The following is a 9,743-nucleotide window of genomic DNA, read 5'->3' as shown; positions in this document are numbered from 1 at the left end:
TGAACTCAAGAAGGAAATGGCAAACCTAAAAGAAGGTTTTTTTTTAAGGTCACAAAGAGTTGGACCTAATTAAATAACAAGAAACAACGAATCTTTGCAACACTGGATTTTTGGTGGGTGCTGTGATAAAAAACAAGTATTTCTCAAAAAAAATCAACCACACATAGGAAATGAGGATGGTGGTATCCAATCTGATTCTAAGGTTTGAGAAGCTGTGCAGTGCTTTTTCACATTTCTCTTGAGTCTTGTATTTGAAAGTCTAATTTTCTATTCAACTCCAGTCTTTTAGAATGCTTGAAAGTCCATTATTTCTTTGGTTATCACTTTTCCCCCTGAAGTATTATACTCAGTTTTGATGGGTAGGTAATTCTTGGTTTTAATCCTAGCTCCTTTGACCTCTGGAATATCATGTTCCAAGCCCTCCATTTACTTAATGTAGAAACTGCTAAATCTTGTATTATTCTGATTATGTTTCCACAATACTTGAATTGTTTCTTTCTGGCTGCTGGCAATATTTTCTCCTTGACCTCGGAATGCTGGAATTTGGCTACAATATTCCTAGGAGTTTTCCTTTTGGGATCGCTTTCATGAGGTGATTGGTAGATACTTTCAATCTCTATTTTACCCTCTGCTTCTAGAACATCAGGGCAGTTTTCTTTGATACTTTCTTGAAAGATGTTGTCTTGACTCTGTTTTTGATCATGACTTTCAGGTAGTTCAAAAAATTTTTAAATTCTCTCTCCTGGATCTATTTTCCAGGTCAGTTGTTTTTTTTTTCTAATGAGATATTTCACATTGTCTTTTACTTTTCATTCTTTTGGCTTTGTTTTATAGTATCTTGATTTCTCATAGAGTCATTAGCTTCTATTTTGATCCATTCTAATTTTTAAGGAATTATTTTCTTCAGTGAACTTTTGGACCTCCTTTTCTATTTGGCCAATTCTGATTTTCAAGCCATTCTTCTACTTATTGGCTTTTTAGACCTCTTTTTCCACTTAGGTTAGTCTATTTCTTAAGGTTTTTTTTTTAATTCTTAAGTATTTTTTTGGGTCTCCTTTAGCAAGTATTCGACTCACTTTATATCATTTTCTTGCATCACTCTTTTTTCTCTTCCCAACTTTTCCGCTACTTCTCTTATTGATTTTCAAAATCTTTTTTGAGCTCTTCCATGGCCTGAGACAATTTCATGTTTTTCTTGGAGGCTTGGCTGTAGGAGCTTTGACTTTATTGTCTTCTTCTGGGTGTATGTTTTGATCCCCTTTGTCACCAGAGTAAGATTACACAGTCTGAGATTTCCCCTCGCCTCTGCTGTTTGCCCATTTTCCTAGCAAATTACTTGACTTTTAATCTTTGTTAAGGTAGGACTTTGCTTCCAGTGTAACTTGTGTATGTCTCAAACTTTGGGGGTTTTGTGCAGCTGTTTTCAGAGATACTTCTAGGGACCTATAAATTTTCAGTTCTTCCAAGGTGGTATGATCCATGAAGAGGTGTTTATTCTTCTTCTGGCCTGTGCTCTGGTTTGTGAATGACCTAAAGCATTCTTTTCTGCCTTGAAACTGTGAGGAGGATTCCCTCTTCACAACAACCCCAAGTTTCACCATGTCAGAGTTCCTCCTCGCCCCAGGACCACCACCAAGGACTTCAACCCAGATTCAAGCATGGGCAAAGCAAGAGAATCCTGCCTCAGCACCAGCAACAAAATCTCTGCAATTCCCCTCTTACTTGGATCCCCCTCCATCTGTGGGCCAAGATCTCTGGAAGCAGACACTGCTGTCACCACCACTGCCGAAGCTGGGGCCCTACCTAGCTCTTCTCTCATCCATATCTGACAGACCTTTCCTACTGACCTTCTAAGTTGTCTTTGGCATTTGTGGGCTGAGAAATCTGGAAAGCACCACAGCTGCCAGTGATTCAGTCCCCTGAGGCCTATTCCAGATTTGCTGGGGCCCAGTATGTATCAGCATGTTTTGCACTGGACTGCACTCATCTCTCATACTGGTGCAACAGACCTTTCTTGTTGACCTTCCAGGTTGTCTTGTGCTGGAAATTTCCTTCACTCTGTCATTTAGTGGGTTCTGTGGCTCCAGAATTTTTTTTAGAGTCATTTTTACATGTATTTACTGTGGTTTGGGGGAGAGCTCAAACAAGTCACTGCTTTTACTCTACCATCATGGTTCCACCTCCAACACTGATCATTCTTTTCTTTTTTCCTTGCTAAGGTTCTGGGAATGAGGTAAAATTATATGTATTTGCATTTCTCTGCTGTTTCAATATTTTAAATTATCTTTCATATGATTGCTAACAATTTGCAGTTCTTCTTTCGAGAACTATTTGTTCATATCATTTAACCACCCATTCACACTGGAATAAATTTTAGTCTTGTATGTGTATGTGTATGTGTATGTGTATGTGTATGTGTATGTGTATGTGTATGTGTTTGTGCTGTGCATGTGTATGTGTATATGTGTATGTGTGTATGTTTGTATATGTATGTGTATGTAAATGTGTTTATGCATGTGCATATGTATATATACATATTTGTGTATGTGTATATATGTATATGTATGTGTGTATGTATATATACACATACATACACATATGTGTGTATGTATGTATATATACATGTACACACACATATACAAATAAAGACAGAGATAGATAGATAGATATGTAGATAGATATACAGTTTGATAGACAGATAGATATATACACACATATAAATATATGTATATATGTGTGTACATATATATATATGTATATGCATATGTATGATGGATATCACTCTCTTTTGACATATTTCATTCAAATTTTTCCCTATCCACAGATTCCTACTTACATGGATTTTATTTGTGTAAAAGTTATTCAAAAGATAATGCACGTACAGCTGAAAGACACCTTAGAGGTTTTCAAATTCAATCAGTTTAAGAGATGTGAAAAATAAGCCTCTATGAAATTTGCTGACTTAACTAAAGTCACACAACTAATAAGCATTTGAGAGATCATTTGAACTCAGATCTCCATGACTCCACATCTAAGAATTTATTCATTATAACATGTAACCTCTCTGATTACACACACACACACACACACACACACACACATCTCTTTTTTGATTGCCTACATCTTTTATTTGATTAAGAATTCTTGTCTTAGATATGGTTGTGAAAAGTACCTAATCAGACCTTTTCTTCTTTCTTTAGGATTTGTCCACTAATATAAAGGTCATTAATGTATTTTGAACTTATCATTAGGGTATAAAGTGTTAGTCTAAGTCTAATTTCTTCTAGATTGTTTTTTTTTTTCAGTTTTCCTGGAGGAACTTCCACAAACAACTTATTTCTTTGGGTTTTTTTGAGCATTGACTTATTTTTGTTAACTGTTTCTGGATTTTGTTTGTATGATTTCTTTCACCAATTTTATTTTCTATTTTATACTTGTAAGAAGAAATTGAGAGAAAGGTAAAGAAGAAACAAATTTTCTATTTTTGTTGATGATGTGAAGGCTTACATAGAAAACCCATCTATTCAACTAAAAATTGATATGAAAATTAACAATTATACTGACATAGTGGGGGATATAATGTTGAAGAAAAAAATAAATGCATTCAAAATATCTAAAAATCTATAAAGCATTTGGAAGTTCTACTAAGATATGCATATCAATCATAAGATCATAGCTAAGTCTTTTTTAAAGAAATAGATGGATGAATTTATTGTTGGTATATGATAACACAATAAAATATTATATTACCTTATTTATTTTATAGATTCAATGCTATACCAATCACACCATGAAAAAAAATTTATAGCACTAAGCAAAGAGAATGTCAACAATTTGAATAATGATAAAATGGTGGAGTCAAAGGAGCCTAGCAGTACTATATCTTAAACTACTCTACAAGGCAGTATTCATCAAAACAATGTGGTAATGATTAAAAACAAACAAACAAAAAAGAACCCAAGTTAACAATAGAATAAATTAGCTACAGAAGATCCCGAGGTAATCAAGCATAATAATGCAGTGATAATAAACTAAAGGATACCAAGTGCTAGTATAAGAATAGGTTATTTAGGATACAAAGAAGCAGAGCCAAGAAGGCAGAGCAGACAGGGACTTTTCTGAGCTCTGCCCCAAACCCTTCCCAATACCTTTAAAAATTACTGTAAACAAATTCTAGAGCAGTGGAACCCACAAAAAGACAGTGTGAAACAAATTTCCAATCCAAGACAATTTGGAAGTTTGGCAGGAAAGGTCTGTTGCACCAGGGTGAGAGAAGAGTGCAGTTTATTGCAGGCTGAGTCAGCACAGACCTGGACACAGCAAACCAGAAGAAAGCCTCTGGGTCACTGAATCAGCAGCAGCAGTGGCTGCTTCCAGAGCTCTGAGCCCATACATGGGAAGGGAGGCAAACACTGGCCAGAAGGAGTTTACATGGGTCCTTTACTAGCGCTTTTTCCTAGTACTGGTGCAGAACTCTGTTGCTTTGCCCATACTTGAATCCAGGTCACAGTCCTGGGTGGCAGTCCCAGGGTGAGAAGAGACACTAACATACTAGAGGTTGCAGCAGCAGTAGAGGGGGGACCCTCCTCACAGATCCAGGGCAGAAAAAAGTGCTTGTGGTCACTCACAGACCAGAGTATAGGCCAGAAGTGAAGGAAACACCTCTTCTTTGAATATACCTCCTTGCAAGAACTCAAAACTTATAGGTTTCTAGAGATATCTCTGAATACAGTTGCACAAAGACACCTGAAATTTGGGACAGTTCACCCTCCAAACTGAATGGAGAGCTATATCTCAACAAAGAGTTAAAAAGTCAAGTAATTGGCTATGAAAATGAGCAAACAATGGAAACCTGAGTATAGAAATTTACTTTGGTGATGAGGAACATCAAAACATACACTCAGAACAACAAAGTCAAAGATCCTACATCCAAAGCCTCCAAGAAAAGTATGAATTGCTCTCAGGAGATGGAAGAGCTCAAAAAGGATTCTGAAAATCAAGTAAGAGAGGTAGGAGAAAAATTAGGAAGAGAAGAGTGATGCAAGAAAATCATAAAAAATGAGTCAATGGCTTGGTAAAGGAGACATGAAAAAATACAGAAGAATATAAAACCTTCAAAAATAGACTAGGCCAAATGATAGAAAAGGTCCAAAAGTCCAATGCAATAAAAGAATCCCTTAAAAAGCAGAATTGGATAAATGGTAAAGGATGTGCAAAAGCTCAGTCAAGAAAATAATTTCTGAAAAATTATAATGGAGCAAATGGAAGCTAATGATTTTATGAGAAATCAAGAAACAATAAAATAAAACCAAAAGAATGAAAAAAAATAGAAGACAACATAAACTATTTCACTAGAAAAACAACTGAACTGGAAAGTAGATCTAGGAGAGATCATTTTTAAAAATATCAGACTTCCTGAAAGCCATAATAAAAAAAGAGCCTAGATATGATCTTTCAAGAAATTGTCAAGGAAAACTGCCTTGATATTCTAGAACCAGGTGGTAAAATAAAAATTGAAAGAATCCACCACCACCTCCTGAAAGTCATCCCCAGATGACAATTCCCAAGAAATACTATGTTCTAATTCCAGAGTTCTTGGATCAAGGAGAAAATATTGCAAGCAGCCAGAAAGAAACAATTCAAGTATTGTGGAACCACAGTCAGGATAACACAAGATTTTGCACCTTCTACACTAAAGGATTAGAGGGCTTGCAATATGATATTCCAGACTGCAAAGTAACTAGGATTAAAACCAAGGATCACCTGCCCAGCAAAACTGAGTATAATTTTTCAGGGGAAAACATGAACATTCAATGAGATAGAGAACTTTCAAGCATTCTTGGTGAAAATACCAGACCTAAATAGAAAGTCTGACTTTCAAGTACAAGACTCAAGAAAAGCATGAAAAGGTAAACATCAAAGAAAAATCATAAGGGACTTATTAAAGTAGAATTGTTTACATTCCAACATGCAAGGATAGTATTTGTAATTCATTAGAACTTTCCCATTATTTGTATATTCAGAAGGAGTATATATAGACAGAGGGCACAAGTTTGAGTTGAATCTAAGGGGATGATATTTAAAAAAGAAAATTAATGGTTGAGAGAGAAATGTTGTGGGAGGAAGAGAAAGAAAGAGGTAGAATGGGGTAAATTATCTCACATAGAAGAGGCAAGAAAAAGCTCTTATGGTGGAGGGTAAGATAGGAGGGCTGAGAGGGAGTGAGTGAAACTTACTCTCATCAGATTTGGCTCAAAGAGGGAATAACATACACAGTCAATTGGATATAGAAATCTATCTTATCCTTCAGAAAAATAGGAGGGAAACTGGATAAGAGAAGGGAAGAGTGAGAGAAAGAGGGCAGATTGGAGGAGGGAGGAGTCAGAAGCAAAATTCTTTTGAGGAAGGACAGGGCGAAAAGAGAGAGAAGATAGAATAAATGGAAGGGGGAATAGGATGTAGGGAAATACAGTTAGCAATAGTAATTGTGAAGATCATTTTGAAGCAAGTTTCTCTGATAAAGGCCTAATTTTTCAAATATATAGAAAACTGAGTCAGATTCATAAAAATAAGAGCCATTCCCTATTTGATAAATGACCAAAAGATATGATTAGTTTTCAGAGGAAGTAATCAAAGCTATCTATAGCCATATGAACAAAAACTCTAACTCATTATTGATTGGAGAAATACAAATTAAAACTATTCTGAGGTATCACCTCATATGTATTAATTGGGCTACAAGGACAGAAAAGGTAAATGTCAAAGGTCAGAGGGGATGTGAGAAAACTTAGACATTGATACATTGTTGGTGGAGTTATGAACTGATTTAACCAGTCTATAGAGCAATTTGAAACTAAGCCCTAAAGGCTATAAAACTATGTTTACCCTTCAACCTAGAAATACCACTACTTGGTCTGTATGACAAAAGAGATAAAAAAGTAAAAGGATCTATATGTGCAAAAAAATTTATACAGCTCTTTTCTGGGGGTAAAGAATTAAAGACTGAGAGGAAGCTCATCAATTGGGGAATGACTAAACAAGTTGCGGAATTTGATTATGATGAATGCTATTATACTATAAGAAATGAGGAGCAGCATTCTCTCAGAAAAACCTGGATAAAAGTGAAATGTACTGTGTATAAAACAGCAGCAACATTGTAAGATGATCAGCTATGAATGACTTAGCTATTCTCAGCAATACAATGATCCAAGATAAGTCTGAAAGACTTATCATGAAAACTACTGTATGTACTCAGAGAGAGAATTGATGGTATCAAAATACAGATAGAAACATACTTTTTTACTTCCTTTATTTTTCTTGTTTTTTTCCATGTTTTTGTCACAACATGACTATTTGCAAAAATTTTGCATGACAACACATGGATAACCTAAAAAAATAAACTAAAAAAAAGTATTCATCAAATACTCCTAAGGAAATTTGAAAGTTAGGAACTTGGGAGAAATTAATCTTAGATAAACTTGTAGGTGTTTAATAAATGTTAGTTGACAAAATGGCATTTCAAGCCATTTACCACAATTACTTAAAAATTTGTATAGGTTGTTATAAGCAAAGTTGGTGTTCATAAATTGGGAAATGAAGGGGAAAATTTTGTATATGCATTTATTGGAATATTTTTATCATAAAAATTATAAATACGATGGATTCAGATAGATGTGGAAAAAACCTTATCTGATTTTATAACCAGTAATATGGGTAGAATCAAGTGTGTGTGTATGTGTGCACGTACACATATGTTTGTATATATGGATATATATACACATGTGTATATATATCCATACATATGACACTAATGAAAATGAAAACAGATTTGAAAAATGCTAGGACTCTGATAAATGCAATGATCAATCCTATTGGTATAGAGGCAAAGATCTAGAGATGCAAAACAATACCTGCTCTTTCAGGATATACATATACATATACATATACATATACATATACATATACATATATATATTTGCATATGTGAAGGAGTATGCTGGAGCCAGCCAAGTGTTAAATTTTCCGTATGACCATTTATACCTCAGAAATTTGTGAACTCTACACATTGGAGTTTGATTTATTATTTTGATGATTGTCTGGATTTAAGAAAATAAATGTCAATAATATTTAAAACTGCATTATTAACTATAATAACAATTTAGGTTTGAATATCTTTCCACCCATTAATAAGCCATGTGACCTACTTAAGTCACATGAAATCTTAGTCACGTGTGGTGGGATAAACTTGCTGAAAGGAAAAGGAAGTGTGTCACAGGAAATGCTTAGAGAGAGGGCAGTTAGCAATGAGAGAAAGAGCAAATGTGTGCTACACTGTGAGTTTGTTGGTGTCAAGGCCCCAGCAGTGGATGGAGGTGTTATGGAATGGAGTGGTTCTCTGCTCTGATATTGCGTATTGAATTCTTGGTTGCTGTGATGGATTGGACTTCTTAGTTTTGGGATCTTGTTCTTTGGTGTCTGAATAAATGGTTTACTTCTTCTACCTTCTATATGGGGAGTCTCTTCTATTTTGTGATACAGAACTACATAGGTGTATTGACAATTATCGTCTATGTTGTGTTTATTGCCTTGCTAATACATTAACCTGTGTTTATATGTACATATATAATCAATAATGATGATCCAATTTCCTTGCCTATGTTTCTTTGTTAGAAAGAAGGGCTTATATTTGGGAGCAGGGAAGGAGTGAGAAAGTTGGTAGATAGTGATAAAGATGCAAAAAAATGAGAAAAAAAGAAAAGAGCACCAATAAAACACGACAAATATTGGAAGAACAGCAGAGGTTCAGAAATACATACAGACAAACAGAATAGCTTTGTTACTGCTGTAAGAAACTTAATATATTTCTTTCAAAACAATGTTTATATAAAAGGAGTTGACCATTTTCTATATAATACCCTTTGTATATTCCTTTGGGTATTGAAATATTGTTGGTAATGAAAAGCAAAATTTAGAAACATATAAGCCTATGAATCTTGTCTTCAAAGTCAGCAACTTTGGTTTGAATAACATTCATGTTTGTTTCTAATGTTATTGTATTTTTATTTTTGTATTTTTCTTCTGCCAAATTTTCATTCTCTTAATGATAATCTCTGATATTTTATCTGTTTATGCACTAGATTTTTACTGGGACTTTTTTCTTGATATCTTTTGGTTTTTTTTTTAAATTTTATTCTCTCATAACTCATTCTCTGGCTCTTCCCCCCTCACTAACATCTTAGCCTCTTTAAATTCTTCAAAAGGTTTAGGCTTTCCTTTTGTGTATTCACTGACAGTCAGTAACATGCCAGTAATTAGCCATAAATGAAGTTTAACAATTTCTATCCCTACATTCCCAAGTAATCCAACTGTGGTAATACCAGGCCTCACACCATACTCGCAGAGGTAAAATTGTGCTTATGAAATAGTTTTTGAAGGTGATATGGATCAGGGCTTCTTAAACTTTTTCCCCTTTTCACCTGAGAAATTTTCATGCAACCCCAGGTATATATATAAAATAGGTATGCAAATCAAACATCTACTGATAATTAATAATAAAAAAATTTAAAACAATTCTTTGGTATACATATAATTTTACCATTTATTAAGGTTGAAAGCAAATTTGCATACTAATGAGATAGATACAATTATTTATTTTTACATGAAGAATTAAATCTTGGAAAAATATGTGAAAATGTAGGACACAAAATATCTTCAACATTTTTCAGAAGTGATCGTTTTTTTGA

Source organism: Trichosurus vulpecula, chromosome 1, assembly GCF_011100635.1.
Source record: "Trichosurus vulpecula isolate mTriVul1 chromosome 1, mTriVul1.pri, whole genome shotgun sequence".
Classification (NCBI taxonomy): Eukaryota; Metazoa; Chordata; class Mammalia; order Diprotodontia; family Phalangeridae; genus Trichosurus; species Trichosurus vulpecula.
The sequence above is the reverse complement of the archived record's forward strand: the minus strand, read 5'-3'. Positions refer to the sequence as shown.